General features: G+C 36.8%; 1 pseudogene; it reads right to left on the bottom strand.

The window, feature by feature from the left end:
* Positions 1 to 4449: 4449 nt before the first annotated feature.
* Positions 4450 to 19411, bottom strand: part of LOC137773992 (cytochrome c oxidase subunit 3-like) — a 33406-nt pseudogene continuing 18444 nt past the window's right edge.

Below are 19411 nucleotides of genomic sequence, written 5' to 3' on the forward strand. Positions count from 1 at the left end.
TCTGGAGCCTTTAATTCAGAACGAGGACAAATGTTTCTTTATATGAATACCCCTATTTATATATTTATGTGTTTTAAAGTATCCATATTTAAATTATCTTTAAAGATACATTTAAAAATAGTTTAGAATATATCTGTCAGAGTAAGACAGTGAGTGGTTAAGAACATGAATTTTAGAGAAAAGATTTTCCCACCTCAACCCCTTGCAAGCTTTGAGACCTTGGGCAACGTACATACCGCTTGATGGTTCAGGTTTTCCTTGTTAAACTAATAATAGCATTTAGCACCTACCTTACGGCTTGTTGTAAGAATTAAAATATGAGATATATAAACCACAGCATGTGACAAAGAGTAAGTAATATTTGTTAGGTATTATCATTTCTGCAGAAACATGGGAAATTAAATAAATGTTTGCCTAGACACTTTTAAGCTAGTCCTAAAATTACCTTTAAAATGAATTATACCTGTTGGCTTGAACTGCATTAGAAAAGCCCCTTTAAATTTAGGTTCAAATTTCTACAGGGAAAGATGGATTAAAATATTTCAGTAGACTAAATATCCATTGATATTAAGCAAAAGTCAAAAGTGTCCAGGGGCACTCAGGCTGATAGGAGAGTGTTAGTGTGTATTACCTGTCCAGGGTCCTACTCAGGTCTCTGAAAGCATTTCGAAACCTTTGATCTGTCAGACAAGCCCAAACGAAGATTTTTATATGAAATCTCCTAATATTTAAATGCTTGCTCAGAGGTTTTTTAATAATCATATGAGACAAACTTATTCTCACATCGGTTTTTATTAACTGAAGAATTCTAGGATAAATTATGGATTTGGGAACTCATAATCCAGCATTTAGATACATATAAACTGAAGACTAATTTTGCTGAGAAAACAAACTAGTTTCAGCCTCTGTTACAAAGGATCGTTTTGATTGCCTTTTCAAATACTAGAATATATTTACAGCTTAAAAATTAGGTGGAATAGAAGCCATTAAAATTGATGACATTGAAGGAAACAGTAGAAATATTTTCCAAATGCAGACCCAAGTTGAAAATACAACTTGTAACACCATCTGCATCAGCGCCTCCTGTTTTGTTGCCTAACACGTATGTTAACATCATTGTTGCTACTTTAATTTACACGTCTCTCTTGAAAAATAACGGAATACTGCAGAGAATCCATGCCTCACCAGGCATGTGAGGCATAAGTCTGGATGGTGCTGATCACATTTGCCCACGAAGACGCTTTCTTATTTTCCATGAAGGAACTGTGTGTCTTAATACTATCATTAATCTACAAGGACAAAATGTGAATAGAACCCTTTGACTATTTTAGGGTGAAATTCAGCTATTACAGTGAAAAAAAAGGAAATAAATGTGCTTAGGGTGGGGTGGGAAAAAGAATGCAACTATCTTAAATTGCCAAATGGCTGATTGTAATAATCATCAGGTACTGGCCATTCCTCGTGTTCTCTCTTCTCTTCTCCAGAGTAACAAAAGCTCACGAGATACTGAGTCTGAGGAGCTCACAGATTCTCATAGATCCTCATAGATGCCCGCATTTCTCCTCATTGAGGAGGTAGCTAAGTTGGTTGGATATGAATAAAATGCTCAGAAACATAATAATTAAAATAATAACAACGAGACTTCCCTGGTGGTGCAGTGGTTAAGAATCCGCCTGCCAATGCAGGGGACAGGGGTTCGAGCCCTGGTCTGGGAAGATCCCACATGCCGCGGAGCAACTAAGCCCGTGCGCCACAACTACTGAGCCTGTGCCCTAGAGCCCGCGAGCCACAACTACTGAGCCTGTGAGCCACAACTACTGAGGCTGCGAGCCACAACTACTGAAGCCCACAAGCCTGAAGCCCATGCTCCACACCAAGAGGAGCTACCGCAATGAGAAACCCACACACCGCAGCGAAGAGTAGCCCCGGCTCGCCACAACTAGATAAAGCCTGCGTACAGCAATGCAGACCCAATGCAGCCAAAGATAAATAAATAAATAAATTAATTTTAAAAAATAAAATAACAACAGGCGCCCTATTATCTTTGCGGAAATAAGAGGCAAACAGATTTTCGTTCATTTTGTTTTTGTTTCTCAGCGGGTAAATAAGTGGTAGCTTGCTTTTGGTAAGAGCTAGCTTTCCAGAGTGAGGAGACTCACCCAAGAGAAGGCTAATCTTTTCAGTAAAAAGAAGATTTAAGCTTCTATTCCTTCACAGTCTAATGTTTTTGCTAAACTCTAATACAGTACATAGGTCCCAAAATAATTTGGGGTTGAGTTATAGGAGCAGATGGGGTAATAGGTCAAGAGTTATGATAGTGTTTTCTCATGTAAATGGTGGTTTAATATTTTTGATACGATACATATATTTACCTCGTTGTGTTATGATTAATATATAGAGAGTGTATACGGCAGTAATGACTATCTTAACCCCTATGAGGATAATGGTGATATTGGACTAGAAGAAAGATGATATTACTACAAATAGTTCTCTGATTAAGTTGATTGTTGGGGGCAGGGCTAGGTCTGTAAGATTTACTAGTAGTCATCATGTTGCCATTAGTGGAAGAAATGTTTGTAGGCCATGGACTAAAATTATGTTTCAGCTATGAATACGTCGATAATTTGAATTTGCCAGGCAAAATAATATAGATGATGTGAGGCTATGGGTGATTATTAGGGCCGTAGTTCCCATAGAACTTGAAGGTGTTTGGGTAAGAAGAGCTACTATGACAAGTGCCACGTGCTTAACGGAGGAGCATGTGATGAGCTATTTTAAGTCTGTTTGGTGCAAGCAGATTGAGCTCATTATAATTACTCCTTAGAAGGACAATATAAGGAATGGGTACCCTACATACTTTGCTATGGGTTTCAGGATTATTGTGATTCGTAGCCACCAAGTTTGCGTAGTAGGGCTGCAAGAATCATAGATCAGGCGATAAGGGCTTCTACATGCATTTTTGACATCATAGGTGTAATCTTATCATAAAGGGGTATTTTTACTATAAAAGCCATTTTATACACTAATCATGTGAAAATATGGGATCAAGAGTTAGATATTGTTTGGGCTCAGTACTGCATTGTTAAAAAGTTTAGTGAGCCTGTAGTATTTCGGATTGACACTAGTGCAACTAGAAGTGGAAGGGATGCCACTAGTGAGTAAAATAAAAAAGTAGAGTCCTGCATTAAGCCGTTCTGTTTGGTTTCCTCAGCAAGTAATAATAACTAACGTTGGGACTAGTGTTGCTTCAAATAAGACGTAGAATGGAATCAGTTCCGTGGCCTTGAATGTTAAGATTAACAATATATGTATTATGATTAATATAGTAAAGACAGTTTGTTTGCTTTTTCCCAAGCCAGTGACTCTTTAGGTAGGTGGAATTGCCTAGCTCTGAGTGTTAGTGGTAAGAGTCATGTAGTTAGAGTTGGTAAAGGTGTTGACAAAGGGTCAGAGAAGATTAAAGTTAAGGCTGTTGTTAGAAAGGTAAAGACTAACAAAACTAATTAGTATGCTGTAGGTTGTGGTGTGAATTCAAATTATATTGCTTTTTGATAAACATGTTAGTGGCATGAATATAATAGAACAGTAATTTTGAACACTGGAGAAGGTTTGTATTTTGTATGCAATCAATGCCACAGGTGTTTGATAATATTCCTAGCAGGGATAACCTAGTGCAGCTTTTCAGGCTGTGAATATTAGTTAGATGATGAGTATTATGCTAGCTAGAGTGAAATGGACATTTAGAATTATTAGGGTTGCTATAATGAATAATGATAATATTATTTCTTCTTGACATAGTAGAGAAGATATTAAGTGAGATCAATATATTAATAGCCCTATAAGGGAAACTGTGAATGCTGGAATAATATTTATGTAGACAAAAGATACTCGGTAATTATGAATTTAATCATAGTTTAACGAGACAAAATCATTTGTTTTAATTTAAACTAATTATCATATTTGTGTCATTCTGATCACTTTTGAGTTCACTCACAGGCAATACTTATTGCTAGTAGTGAGATTAGGATTAGTGCTATGATGAGTATTGTTTTTAGGTTGCTAGTTTGGACTGCTCAGGGCAGGGGCAGAAGGGGGGCAATTTCTCTTGATCAAGGGGAGAAATGTAATGGCTACCAGGAAAATCTTTATGGAAAATCCTATGGGGTCAAATCCGCATTTGTAAGGACTTGATTTTTCTGTATCTGTCTTTAGTTGGGGAAGCCAGAATTCGCTAAGTACAAGTAGTGAAGCTAGTACTATGTTTGTGGTTAATGCTATAAGGTTTACTATTCTTTTCAGATTGTACCAAAACTAATTGATTGGAAGACAACTGTACTAATTGATACTAAAAGAACACACCCTCAACTCAATTTCACTGTACAGTAGAAACTAACACAACATTGTAAAACAACTATACCCCAATAAAAATAAAAACAGAATAGACCCTCATCAATAAATGGGGATGTATAGAAACAGCCATACTATGTCTACAAAGTGTATCAGGCAGTGGCTTCAAATCTGAAATGATTTGAAACTGTAGTTGGCACAGGCAGCAGACAATTAGGAAAAGTAGAGCCAATGATCACGTGTAGGCCATGGAAGCCTTTGGTTATGAAGACTGTTGACCTGTGTACTCCATCTGAGATTGTAAAAGCTGTTTTATAATATTCTGAGGCTTGCAGTAGTGTAAAGTAAACTAGGGAGATTGTAATAAAAAGAGCTCGAGGAATATGCTTACAATTTCCTTCTATCAAGCTGTCCTGAGCTTGGGTAATAGGTACTGCAGAGGCCAGTAAGACAGGTGTGGAAAAGTGGTACTTCTAATGGATTTAGGGGGTGAATGCCTGTTGGTGGTTAGCAACCACTTAGTTCAAGTGCAAGGGCAAGACGTGAGTGATGAAAACCTCAGAAGAAGCCTGTAAAAAAGAGAACCTCTGAAATAATAAACAGAATTATGCCATATCAACATCCTTTTTGAATGAAACTGGTGTGTGATGGCCTTGAAAAGTGCTTTCCGTGGTGATGTCTCATCATCATTGACATATTGTCAACATACTAGTTAATCAGCCCAAGGATAATAAAAAAGTTGAGTTAAAATGGAATCATATGACTAGATGGGATGTTAAGAGAAGGGCTAAGAGGGCTCCTGTAAGAGGTCAGGGACGAGGATTTACTATATGATACGCATGGGTTTGGTGAGTCTTTATGTGTCATTGTGTAGGTAGAGGCTCACTCACAGGGCGAGCATGTAAGCTTGAATAAGGGCTACCGCCTATTCGAGAAAAGTGAGAAGAACAAGACATAAATCTAATGAGGGCTGTGGGAGGATTCACGCTTAATAGGGAGAGGGATGCCCCTCTGATTAGGTGAATTGACAGGTGACCGGCAGTGATGCTGTCTGTTAGTCACAGGGCTAGGGCTATTGGTTGGATAAATAAGCTAATAGTTTCAATAATTACTAGCACAGGGATAAGAGGGATTGGTGCCCCAGGTGACAGAAAGCGGCCTACAGATGCTTTTGGTTTAGGGCAGAAGCCAGTGATCACAGTGCCTGCTCATAAAGGGACCACTGTGCCTAAGGCTATTGAAAGTTGCGTAGGGGTGCAAATGAGTTCGGTAAGAAGCCTAGTAAGTTTGTTGGCCAATGAATAAGGAACATAAGGATTAATGTTCTGGTTTGTCCTTTATAGTTCTGGATGTTCATTATCTGTTCTGACATAAGCTGAAGAAGTCATTGTTAACGAGAAATTATGTGGTTATTAATCAGTCGGTTGAGTGCGGGGGGGAAAAATACCTGGAAACATAATAATTAAAAATAACAACAGTCAAGCCTAGTATCGTTGGTGTAATAAAAGAAGCGAAGAGATTTTTGTTCATTCTGTTTTTGTTTCTCAAGGGTTAAATAAGAGGTAGCTTTTTTTCTCGGTGAGAGCTAGCTCTCTAGAATGGAAAAGCTCAAAGAGAAGAAAGCTAGCTTTATCAATATCAGTATCAATATCAATACTTTGTACATAATCTTTGTACTTCTCTGTATCAACCAGCTGTAACTGATATTATCATTGCCACTGGCAGGGCCAGCACATCAAGGAGTCAAGATGTGGGGTCTGGGTGAAAAAGATACAGATGAAAATCTTTTCTCTAACATAGACCATCTGAGATCTTTGCCTACCTCATAAAACTGTTTCAGCATTAAATTTTACATAAGAAATATTTTAGCAATGTCTTGATATGTGTAGTTACTCTAAAATAATGGAGGATGTTATTATTGGTATGGTTGTGGCTTTTATCTATATCAAATAAAACAACCTAGTCCTAAATTTAAAGAGGTTCCAATTGAAATAGAGAACATTAACATGGGATGCAAGCAAATGAGAACCAGAAAAAAAAAATATCACGAATAAAATTTCATTGCAGTATTTGACTACATTATTGATTGTTTTTATCGTTATGAAATATGAACACCTGCTCTTTCGTGAATTTCAACTCTGGGTTGAACTGTGTTAGGCGCTTTACATACACAATCTCATTTAATCATCCTAACATCACTCTAAGGTAGTTATTATTATAATCCTCGTTGTAAATATGAGGCAATTGCGCTTAAATGAAGTTCAATACTGTTCTCAAAGTCCCCCGGATGGTGGTGATGCTTAAGCTATGATAGCAGATATTGATCTCAAGCAGGTAGCAGGATGTAAGGACTTCCATCCTTCTGCCCCACTGGACCCCACAGTACACCATCTAAATTTGTTTGGGCATATTTAAACCATCTCTCTACTGTTATGTGTTTGCAAGAAAGGATGGAGGTGGAGTGGCAGCTCATGTGATGGAAAGGGTAGAAAAAACTCATTTCCACGTTTAGCCCCATGGATGTGGACCACCACTAGGGGTCAGGCTAATATTCAGGCATATTTCAGTATTTTTTGGCATAACCATAATGCACAAAACGCAAAGCAGCACCTTAATTTGCTCCCCAATATCCAAATGTAAAACAGAATAGCTCTTTGGAAAAGTATTTGGTAGTTTCTTAGAAATTTCAACATAAACTTAACACACAACCCATTCTTTTTATTGCTGAATTGTATAATATATCCATTCATAAGTTGATAAGACGAAAAGCTTCAAAAAAATTAGAGATAAGAGCAGGCCAAGGGTGAGATAAGACTTTGACTCACGCTGTTTCCTTCCTAAAACATTCACCCCTACCCATATCCTGCTGTAGCAACCTCCATCCTTTCTAATTTCTTTTAAAAGATTTTGTCTCTGCTTCATGTCTCTTCATCCTCATATCATATTCAACCCTCAACCCACTGCAATCTGGCTTCAGCCCACATTATTCTACTGAAACTATTCTTGCCAACTTGTTATGACCTCCTTTTTGTTACATGTAGTAGGTGTATTCCAGCCTTCATCTTTACTTTCTGTCTCTACACTTTTGACCCTGTCAATGATTCCTTCTCTTATACTGATTCTCTTTCCAGGTAACTTGTGATATTTTATACTTTTAATTTTCCTTCCACACCTCTGGTTACTTTTCACCAGTCTTCTTTCTGGGTTCCTCCTCCTCTGTCCATCTTTTATGTGCTGATACTACTTAGGCTTCTATGCAAGAATCCGCTTTTCCTTTTACTTGAAAGTGGGGTCAGAGGATCATCTGCATCAAAATCATGGTAAGGGACTCTATTTGTCAAGCACGTAGATTTGTGAGCTACATCCTATACCTTCTCAGTAAGACTCCGGAGTTGGTACCCGGGATTCTGAATTTTATCACACCTCCTGGGTAATTCATCTGACCCCAAAGTTTGAGAATCTCTTCAACATCTTCCTTGGGTAATACCATCCATTCCCAAATGCCCAATTACCATCTATCTGATAAAAATTCTAAACTTTATATCTCTAGGTCACATCTCATTCCTGAGCTTCAAAATCCACAGGCCCAAATTTCTGCTAGCCATTTCATTTAGAGTCCTACAGAAACATAAAACTTTCTATGCCCCCAAATGATCTCACTACCTTCACTTGCAAACTTCTGTGTTTTCTAACTTTGGAAGTGGAACCAGCCACCACTGCTGCAGATTCCAGAAATCTAATTAGCTTCCCTGACCTCTATCCTCACCCTCCTCTACTTCCAAACAGCTGGGAAGCCCTCTCAATTTAATCTTCTAAAAAATGATGATTCCAGCTACTTCTCTCCATCAACACTTAGTGCTATTCTAGTTGAGGCCAACATCATGTATCATCTGGAACCACTATAGCAGATTCCAAGAGTCCCTCAACCTCTAGACTTAGGCTCTCAACTAACCGTGATCTTTTCTTCACACTGAAATGACTTTTCTAAAATGTGAACCTGACCAGGCAGCTTCCTTATTTAAAACCTTACTACAGAATCCCAATGCTCTTAGAAGGACGGTCATGCTTCCATGGTACAACCTCAGCTTACCGCCTCAGTCTTATTATCCCCAGTCCCTGTTTTATCTTTTTAAGAATTCTAACTTTTAGTCAAATTTAACTTCTCTTCTTCGAAGAACACCACATCCTCTTTTGTCTCCATACTTTCACATATTATGCTCACTGTGACTGAAAGATTCTTCTCCAGCTCTTTGCTTGGCTGAATTCTACTAATACTTTAGGTATCACCTTCCATATCACTTTCCCTGTGAACTCTCTCTGACCACCCCCCCCCCCACCAAATTCAAATAAGAGGATCCTGCAGTGTGTGATTATAATACGCTGTACCAACCCCATCATAGCACTTATTATCGTGCATTTTAAGCTTCAGTTTACTTAACCTTTCCTGCACTAGACTATAAGTCTAATGGAGGCTGGAACCACGTGACCACAACTTGGAATGTGCCACTATATATCTACTGAATGATTCTACAGGTGAATGACTTTTTAAAAAATAACCACAATCTAAAAAAAGTGTTACAATCTTATATTTTCAGCTTTCATATAATGGAATTAAAATCAAGGCTGGGAAGTTACATTCTAGATCTTTAAATGATAATATGAACATTATTTTAATATAATATTTGAATTTTTAAGAATATATAAGTATAAATTTATTAATATTTTAGGGAAAAGTATTAGACAGTGTTCACAATTCACAATTTCAGAGCCACCTCAGTATGAGCCATAATAAATTATATAAAATTCTTTTCACATATTTGGATATAAGAAATACCACCAAAATTTTAAGTTATTTAATATTGTATTCCTATTTAATAGTACCACAAATTGAATAAAGTTCTTATTTAAACAGACATGAAAAAGAGTCTTGTTCAAGGTCTTTTATCCCTGTTTATTCACTTTCACTGAATGAATGGAATTTAAAAAGCTATAATACACACTCCCTTATTTGAAAACATATTTTCCTCCTCTATAACTCATTTTTTTACTCTGTAGATTTCAGGATGACCTCTTCACTGGCAATTTCAAGGTACTTCACTTACTTTTGCATGTGGGCTTTTTAAATAGAACCTGACCTCTTTGAACTTTTGTATTTGAAATCCAGAAAGCAAATTCCCCTAGGGTTCCACATTAAGATTCTTCAGCTAGAAGCTAAGCCTAGATATGCATAAAATCAAATATTCAAGCCCTAGAAGTCCGTTCTCATGCCTCCTCACTCAGTGGCCATTCCGTGGCAAACTCAGCTCTGGACAGCTCCTTCAGAAATTGACCAAGGTGGGGGAATTCATCACAGATCCAATTCAAGGTGTTGTTACATTGCCACCTCATGACAAATCAGAGCTACGCAACTTCAGAGGACATTGGTATATCCACTGGGATATAGAAATTGATAACAGAGCTGGAAGGTTAATTTTTGCCTTCATATAAATGCTGAACAATTTTTAAAAATGCAAATAATGGAGTTTGGAAGACTAGTTCCTTCACTTACTAGTTGTGTGACCCTAAAGCAAGTAAGATAATGTATATTTTTAATGAGCATATATCAAATTAAAAATAAAGTGTGGCTTAAGTATACTACAAATGACATCACACAGGTCCGAAATTGAGTTCTTTTAAAGGGCTGGTTTGTGAATTACACGAGAATATGAGCTATAACTCAGTATACTAGCGTACTCCCTGGTACTGTACACCATTCTGGTTAGCACCAATGGCTCCCAACGACAGGACACCGCACTGCCTGGAAGAAAGTGTCATGATATCAAACAATAGGGCAGAACTCCACCAAGTAATACTGAATACTTTTATTAAGGAAACAGAAAAAGAAAAGAAAATATGAAATAGTGGCAGTTTCTTTGCACAAAAGCTGAGTAAAAATTGTTACCCTCAGGGTAGAAAAGTTTCTTGAATTGGGAAATCATACCCTGAGCTGAGAGTTTGGAACATTTGTTCACAAACCTATTAACTTTTCTATAGCTTCACATTAAACATCACAACTAGTTTATTCCCTTACCATCTGGGCCAGTAGATCAAATTCTACCCTGAATTTTTCATTCCTATATTCCCTGTGGCTGTTTTTACTGATCTGCATGCCCTTTCTCAACAAAAAGTGGCTTTATTCCTGCCTTCCTGATTTCCAGAAACATCTTTGTGATCCTTATGACCTTTCAGTGAGGGACATTCAGCACAAAGGGGAAAAACAATATGTAAAAAGCACCTTTGTGATGTTTGGCAGAAGATATAAAAGCTGATATCTGTGCCCTTGGGTGATTACGTACCCACTGGGGCTCCAGGTTTCTCACCTGCTCACCTGTGAAATCAGGAGAGTGATCATAAATACTACTATAAGGTTTTTTTTTTTCTCTAACAAAGTAACTTTCATACACATTATCTCATTTAATCCTTATAACATCTTTATATCCCTATGAGGCAGATAACACACCCAGCAACATTTCATAATGGTATTATACAAATCCGCGGAGGTGAATATGAATCACTGCGCCAGTCAAAAACTCTCATTTAAGGTTGGAGGGAAGATTACTTGTTAACATGCAACAAATATTTCCTGAGCACCTACTATGTGTTTACCACTGTATCTACACAATAAGGATGGAGTAATGAACACGTTAGAACACACCCCTGTCCTTAGCAAGCTTACATACGAGAGTGGAGAGAGACTCTAAAGTAGGAAACCAAATAATAAACTAGATGATTTAGAGAGGGACATAGCACCATGAAGATAATAAAGCAGGGTAATGGGATACAAATGCATGGGGGTGCCTTGGAGGTACTACACTAGGATGATCGGGGAAAGCCTTTCTTAGGCAACATTTGTTCTCTATCCTGAAAGATTAGAGGTCAGAGGTATGTGCATTTCTAAGAAAGGTGACTTGCAAAACGATCGACTACAGAACCCTAAGGTGGGAGTTAGTTTGCTATGTCCAGTGATCAGAAAGATCTACTATAAATGATGAAGACAATGACATGCGAAGAGGAAGTTAGATAGGAGCCAGTTCACACAGGACCTTACGAATCAGGTTAAAATTCAGATTTTATTCAGACTGTTATGATCATTAATTGGAAGGATTCAAACGTAGGAGTAACATGATCTAAGCTGTTTTCTAAGACATGTCACTTTGTGGGCTATGTATGTCAAGATGGATGCCCTGGGGGCAAATGTAACAATGCAGAGAAACCACTTAAGTGAACGGCTGGAGTTCAGGTGAAAACTATGGTGGTACAGACTGGGATGGCTGCCATGGAGGGAAGTATTCAGATCCAATATGCAAATAATAAATGGCTGATGGACTGGCTGTGGAGGATGGAGAAAAGAAAACATATCAGAAAGTGTCTCGTATACATATGTTTATGGAATCTTGTCACCTTAGGATTGAAAGAGAGCTTAGAATTTAGGTAGTCGTACCTCTTTACACTACATGAAGAAGCTGAAATTCAGAAGCCAAAAGTGACTTACTTTGCAACATGCAAGTAGATAATGACATAACTTGTGACTAGACATATGTATTACACGCCAATCTCAGGCATCTTTTTTTTTTTAATTGAACTGTAGTTGATTAACAATATTATGTCAATTTCAGGTGTACAGTAAAATGATTATATATATATTAGTTTTCAGGTTCTTTTCCATTATAGGTTATTACAAGACACTGAATATCGTTCCCAGTCCTATACAGTAAATCTTGTTGTTTGTCTATTTTATATGTGGTGGTATGTATCTGTTAATCCCATACTCAAAATTTATCCCCACCTTCCCCCTTTGGTAACCAGAAGTTTGTTTTCTGTGTCTGTGAGTCTGCTTATGTGTTATAAATAAGTTAATTTGCATTAATTTTTAGATTCCACGTATAAGTGATATCATATAATATTTATCTTTCTCTATCTGACTTACTTCACTTACTACAATAATCTCTAGGTCCACCCATGTTGCTGCAAATGGCAATATTTCATTCTTTTTTATACGGCTGAATAATATTCCATTGTATATACATACCACATCTTCTTTATCCATTCAGCTGTTGATGGACACTTAGGTTGTTTCCATGTCTTAGCTATTGTAAAGAGTGCTGCTATGAACACTGGGGTGCATGTATCTTTTTGAATTAGAGTTTTCATCTTTTCTGGATATATGCCCAGGAGTGGGATTGCTGTATCATATGGCAATTCTATTTTTAGTTTTTTAAGGACCCTCCATACTGTTTTCCATAGTGGCTGCACCAATTTATATTCCCACCAACAGTGTATAAGGGTCACCTTTTCTCCACACCCTCTCCAGCATTTATTATTTGTAGACTTTTTGATGATGGCCATTCTGGCCTGTGTGAGGTGATACCTCATTGTAGTTTTGACTTGAATTTCTCTAATAATTAGTGATGTTGAGCATCTTTTCATGTGCCTGTTGGCCATCTGTATGTCCTCCTATCCATCTATCTATCCATCTGATCATCTATCCAATGTATCATTCACTAATTTAAACTTTCAACCTTTCATTTATTTATTCATTCAATAAGAATTTACTGAACAATTAGTTTTTCCACACGGTTCCAGATTTTATCATTCTGGATCAAATACTTAAATTTGGTAGAACAACACTGAGGCCAAAGTTGTGGGTGCTAGACATGATTTTCAGAAGCTTCAGACCAAACTCCTAACCTTAGGCAAATACCATGCCAAGGTTCACCCTGCTTTCCTGAAAAAGATAATTATGGCTTCGGACAGTTAAACCCACTGGTAGAAAGATAACTCATTGCATAACTCTTCTTCCTCCACGTGGGCCTGTGTCATATTTGCATACAGAAGATGACATTTTTTTAATGATGTCATTATTTTAATGACGACCAGTGAGGAAAACATTCGTAAGGCTATAAGGTTGCCACCTTCAGAGCCTAAACTAAAATTTATGACAGGTTGTCAAAGGAATGTTATTTCCATGATTATAAAACTCTTTATGAACAGCAAAGCTAATTGTGTTGAATAATTATCAGACCAAAATGCAAAGTTTTCAACTTAATAAGACTCTGGACTTAAAATGAAGAAGCTCTTCCCTCAAAAGAAATCTGCATATTGAATTCTGTTATTCTCCATATTTAAGAAGTATTGAAGTGGTGTATATACATACATATCTTAAGAAACTCTGATAATGAGGAATGGTTATATCATATCCTAAAAGCTTCTGTGTAAATTTCATATACTAGCAAATCTGAATACATCGGCTATTAAAAGCACAAGTGTGCCCCCTTCTGAATAAATGAAATATTGAGTCCTATATTTGCTCTTGAAATAACAACCACCCTCCTTTCTGGACCAAACTGAATAAAAGAATCTGGGCAAATACCAGCAGCAAGTTTTAAGAGCACGCTTTTTTAGAAACATTTATGATTGGACGCATTCTAAAAAATATTCCCATGATATCTGCTTTGTCTTTTTATATTTGTTTGTCCTTTTCCACAGCCGGAATCTTCTAAAATAAAGCACCCCAAAAGAAATTATGATCTTGTTCTGGACAGAGAATGAAAAGCCAGGCTGCTAAATATCTCAGAGTAGAGTTGAAAGAGCTGGGTAGAGTGTTGGCATCTCTTTCAGAAACTGAAACAGTGATAGAGATGTCAGCAGAAGTGAAGTGACATTCCACTGTGACAATTCCATTATGGTTTGAAAGACAGCAGCTACATAAGCTAAGTATTCATGTTGACTTCAAGTTCCACTCTGTTCTCTCAATTTTGCAGCTGAGAAAATAAAGACTCAGAATGATTAAGTGGTTTTTGGAAAATCATTTAACGAACAAGCTATACTTTCCTACCCTCAATCCAATGTTCTAACTATGGTAAAACATAGTGACACAAATTAACTATTCTGGTAGTTATACATATGTGATGGATTCCATCTTTAAATCCATTCATTTCAATCTAGATTCTCCTTTTTATCTCTCTTCTAGTAGATTCAGAGCCAACGACAATTTTTGACAAAAATATGGCATCATGTTTATTTGTTTATATTGGGTTGTGTGCCACTAGACTATTATAAAGCGCTATGGAAATAAAGTGTTGATGATGACAATGACAATGACAACAGCAACAGTTATGATAACAAGATAATAAAATGAAATGTATGATAAAGTCCTAACATTATCAGAAGTTGAGAGTTAAGTGATATCTTAAATCATAGTTAAATTATATCTTAAATCACTTGAGCGAATGAATGAACTCAGAATAAATTCTCTAATTCATAGCCAGGAAATATGGTCCTTTGTCTTATTTCTACTGTTATGGCAGCAAAAATAGCTTGTCTCCTTTTAAATACAAAGGCGGGCTGATTAAGCCTATAGCTACTGTGACAGGATTTAGTGGAATGATGAAATTTACATAAATATATAAGATTTTCTCTCTTTAGCAAATTTTTCATTTCTTGGCTATTTGACATAGGTTGAATCTAGTTTTTCACATAGTATGTGAAAATCTATGTCCTCTATGTAAATGTATTCTTATTTTTATTTTTTTCCAATGCATTTCAGAAATAACCAACTGCAGATGCTTTCAGAACTTTGGCTGAAATAAACACAGATCCTTGAATGGAATAAATGCAGTCTATCATCAACTCAAATTCTTTTCTAACACTATTCTTCCATGATACTGCAAAGATTCTTCTTGTCACCACTATATCTATTACTGAATGAAGTCTTCAGAACATTGCATTAAAAACTATTAGAATGTTGAATCTTTAAACTGTTGTCCTCAGTGAATAAAACTGACAGATAAAAGCACATTTGTAAATGTCAGTTGCCATATGGCTTACATTTTTGCTAATGATCAATCCCAAGATAAATCGATGGTTGGACAGCTATCATAATAAAACCATGAAATGTTTACTAGCTCCCTTATTTTCTCCCAGACCCATATCACTGACTTGTGCCAATATTTATGTACATTTAACCCATGCTCACTCCTTCTTACTGCAAGATTCAAACTCATCAATTTAGATTTAGACTAGCAACCTATTACCTGGCCAATATATTAGTTTCAAAGAACACTTATTGAACCAACATATATAAAAAACTCTTTGAATTAATAAGCATTGTATATTCATTGACAAAATTATGTTCTCAACTAAAACACACACTGTGATCATTAACTCACAGTCATTGCTGATTATGCATAATCATGCAATGAACCATCTTGTAAACAGCCTCCACAGTTCTTATTTAGAGAAACTTTAAAACATTCAGACTAGTAATTACATTGAGTAATAGCTTAATTTAAATCATAAAAGACCTCTAGTGGATTATTTCTTCTCCACTATGTGATATGTTTCTCACAGAAAGGAGCTATACATACTCATGAATCAATATGCACAGCAAATAATTAATACTGAAAATAAATGTATTGAAAATAAATACTGAAAATAAATTATAGAAATTGAGATCAATACTCCCAATACTCCCATTGCCACTTATCCCAACCTCCACTCCATATGGACACCACCTCTTTCCTCTTTCCTTTTTTTTTTGCTTTCAATTCTTTTTAAGATAAAATTCACATGCCATAAAATTTACCCTTTTAAATATACAATTTAATGATTTATAGTATGTTCACAAAGTTGTAGAAACATCACAACTACCTAATTCCCTGAGGTTTTCATGATGCCAAAAAGAAACCATGTATCTATTAGCAGTCACTCCTTTTCTCCCCTCTCCCCAGCCGCTTGCAGCCCTTAAGATACTTTTTGTTTCTGTGAATTTGCCTATTCTGGACATTTCATATAGATGGGATCATACAGTAGGTGGTTTTTTGTGTCTGCCTTCTATCACATAGCATAACAGTTTAAGGTCATCCATGTTATAGCATGAATAAGTAATACTTCACTCTTTCTTATGGCTGAATAATATTCCATTGTATGGATGTATCACATTTTGTTTATCTCAGGATACAAGAACAGTAAACCAAAATGAATTACATTTCCATATACTTTCCTTGACCTTTGAAATACACCATGAGTTTTTCATCTGAGAATTACTGAAATATGAATATTCCTTCTAATACCATTATATTTTTGTCAGGATATTTCACTGATCGATTGATTGAGGCTATATGATATATTTACCAGTGTGGCACCTATATTCTTTTTTGATAACTGCAAATCATTTCTCTTTTGTGAATTTGGTAACTGCAAATCATTGCATATCCTGTGGTCTCTGCTTGAGTGATTAGGCCTGAGACATAGACCTGACTAATCAACATATTCCATCCCTTTGACTACAGAGGCTGGTTCAAGGATGCACACCAATTAAAACTGGTCCAATCTCATTAGGGCACTGCAAATTAAAACAACAGGACACCCCTACACATCTTTTAGAATAGCTAAAATCTCAAACACTGAAACAACCACCACTGACCAGGATATGGAAAACAGGGACTCTCATTCACTGCTAGTAGGAATACAAAATGATATAGCCACCCCAAAGACAGTCTAGCAGCTCCTTACAAAGTTAACCATAGTCTTATAATACCATCCCAAATGTATGTTCCTTAGTATTTATCCATTCGATTTGAAAGAATCTCACACAGATATTTATGGTAACCTTACTGAAAACTGCCAAAACTTGGAAGCATTCACGATGTCCTTCAAAAGGTGAATGGATAAACGAATTGTGCTATTTCCATACAATGGAATATTATTTAGCAATAAAAATAAATGGACAAAAAGACATGGAAGAAACTTTAAAACATATTGCTAAATGAAAGAAATCAGTCTGAAAAGACTAAATACTTTTCAATTCCAATTACATGACATTCTGTAAAAAGCAGAGCTATCACTGGTTGCCAGAGGTTCGGCAGAAGGGAGGGAAGAATGAATAGTTGGAACAGGGGGAAATTTTACGGCAGTGAAACTATTGCTCGTGATACTGTAATGGCGAATACATGACACTGAGCATTTGTCATAATCCATACAACTGTACAACACAAAGAGTGGACCCTTATGTAAACTGTGGACTGTAGTTAATAATAATATATCAAGACATGATCAACTGTAATAAATGCACCATATTAACACAAAATGTTAATAGGAAAAACTGTGTAGGGAAAAAGAATATATGAGAACTCTGTATTTTCTACTCAATTGATCTGTAAATCTAAAACTGCTCAAAAATAAAGTCTATTAACTAAAAAAAGCAACTGGTCTAATGAGTCACAATTCTAAAATTTCTGTTACAGTTATTGGAAAAAGCACATCAAAGACTACTTGGGAGCTGCCATATGAAGAAGGGCCTGCCCATAAATAAAGTCAATATGGGCAGAGTGCTATGAATGATAGGAAAAGAGAAAGAGAAAGAAAAAGAAAAAGAAAAAGAGGAGAGAAAGAAAAAGACTTCTGGAGGCCAGCTATGCTTGAACCCAGTGCTACCCCTAAGTTTTTCAACTATGTCAGCCAATAGAATCCCTTTAGGTCAGATTGAGTTGGGTTTTCTGCCACTTGCAACCAAAAGACTCTTGAATAATACAGTTCTACAGGCTCAGGTCAATACTGCAGTGCTAGTTTTAGATAATGAGTTAGAATCAGAGATTATTTTTAGAGTGGGAAAGGGAACAATTTCAACTACCATGATAATAGACCTCCAGAAATTGACTTAAAGACGACGAAATAGATTTTTGTCTAAGCAGTGTTTCTAACACTGGATATGGCAGAGCCCAAGATGGTCGATGGAGTTCCCTCAGTGGCTACTGTGGACAAGAGAAGGCAACGGGTGGGTGGAGACAAGGAGCAGACAAGGCTCCAACCTCAGCAACAACACCTCTTCTTTATTTACTAGGCATCGTTGCAAGTACTTCTTTGAACGAAGGATTGTTCAGTCAGGACAAAGTTTGAAAACCATTATTTTTGGACAATGAGTAGCTCCCAAATTCAGGCCATGCCCAGTTCCAGGAAAGGCCTGCAAGGGACCAGTGAGCAGCACTGAAACACCTGAATAATAACCTTAAAACTGAATTTACTGATAATTTATTGTTACTGGGTGGATCAGAAAACCTGACAGCTTTCTCAGAAGAGACAATCAGTTTCTACAGGGAGAAGGGAGCGTGGCACCTTAGAAGACCAATTCTGATGTCATAAAATAGTAGAAGAAGGGGGAAAGGACAACTCCACAGAAGTGTTATGAGAGCAAGGACCAAGCGATACTGATCTCAGCGCACACCCTGTAGACCAGGACTCTGATTTTATGAAGGCTAGCTTAAGATGGTCTTTCCAAACTGTTTCTTTCTAGAATATTTTATTCCATGGTACTTCATGGAATACATGAATGGAAGTGTGTAGCCCTGGAGTTGTTCAAACCAGTGACCTTGCCGCTGTCACACTAACACCATAGTTCAGTCTACACTTTACCAGCCATCACAGGCGGGTATTGCAGTCTCCATGCCTTGGTGGTAAAATGACCTCCTAGCAAAGCAATGCTCACGGTCATCTTGGATGACCCTTAGAATCCCAGAACATCATTTTCCAATCTACCTTCAAGTCATCATTTCCTACCCCAAATTTTCTCCAGACAACTTCTGAAATGTTTAATATATATATATTTTTTAATTTTGAGGTTCGTTCTTGTTCAACAAAACTCTTGCTTTCTGAAGAACTGTTTTTTGTCTGTTGAAAGACCTGCACACAGCTATAAGAATGTAATCACCATCATCGTCATCACTCACTGTTGTGCTCCAGTGTACTTCCTATATATATAATCCCTCTTCAGAGGAGCCTCTAATTTCTAAATAAAACACTGACTGATTTCTCTAAGGTGTCCTGAGGATTTCTCCCCCAAATAACTGTCTATTTAGCAGGTACAACTGGCAATTCTGCCAACTGGGATTCCTGCTGCTAAGTGGTTTCCCATATTGTTGTGTAGGAAGCAATCGTGACACCAACTTCTGAACTAACCATGGAAATAGCAGATCTCACACACACCTACTCTCCACAAATCATCATGGACAGTTTCTCTCTTTCATATTTA

The sequence above is a fragment of the Eschrichtius robustus genome, chromosome 12 (genome assembly GCF_028021215.1).
Source record: "Eschrichtius robustus isolate mEscRob2 chromosome 12, mEscRob2.pri, whole genome shotgun sequence".
In the NCBI taxonomy this organism is placed as follows: domain Eukaryota; kingdom Metazoa; phylum Chordata; class Mammalia; order Artiodactyla; family Eschrichtiidae; genus Eschrichtius; species Eschrichtius robustus.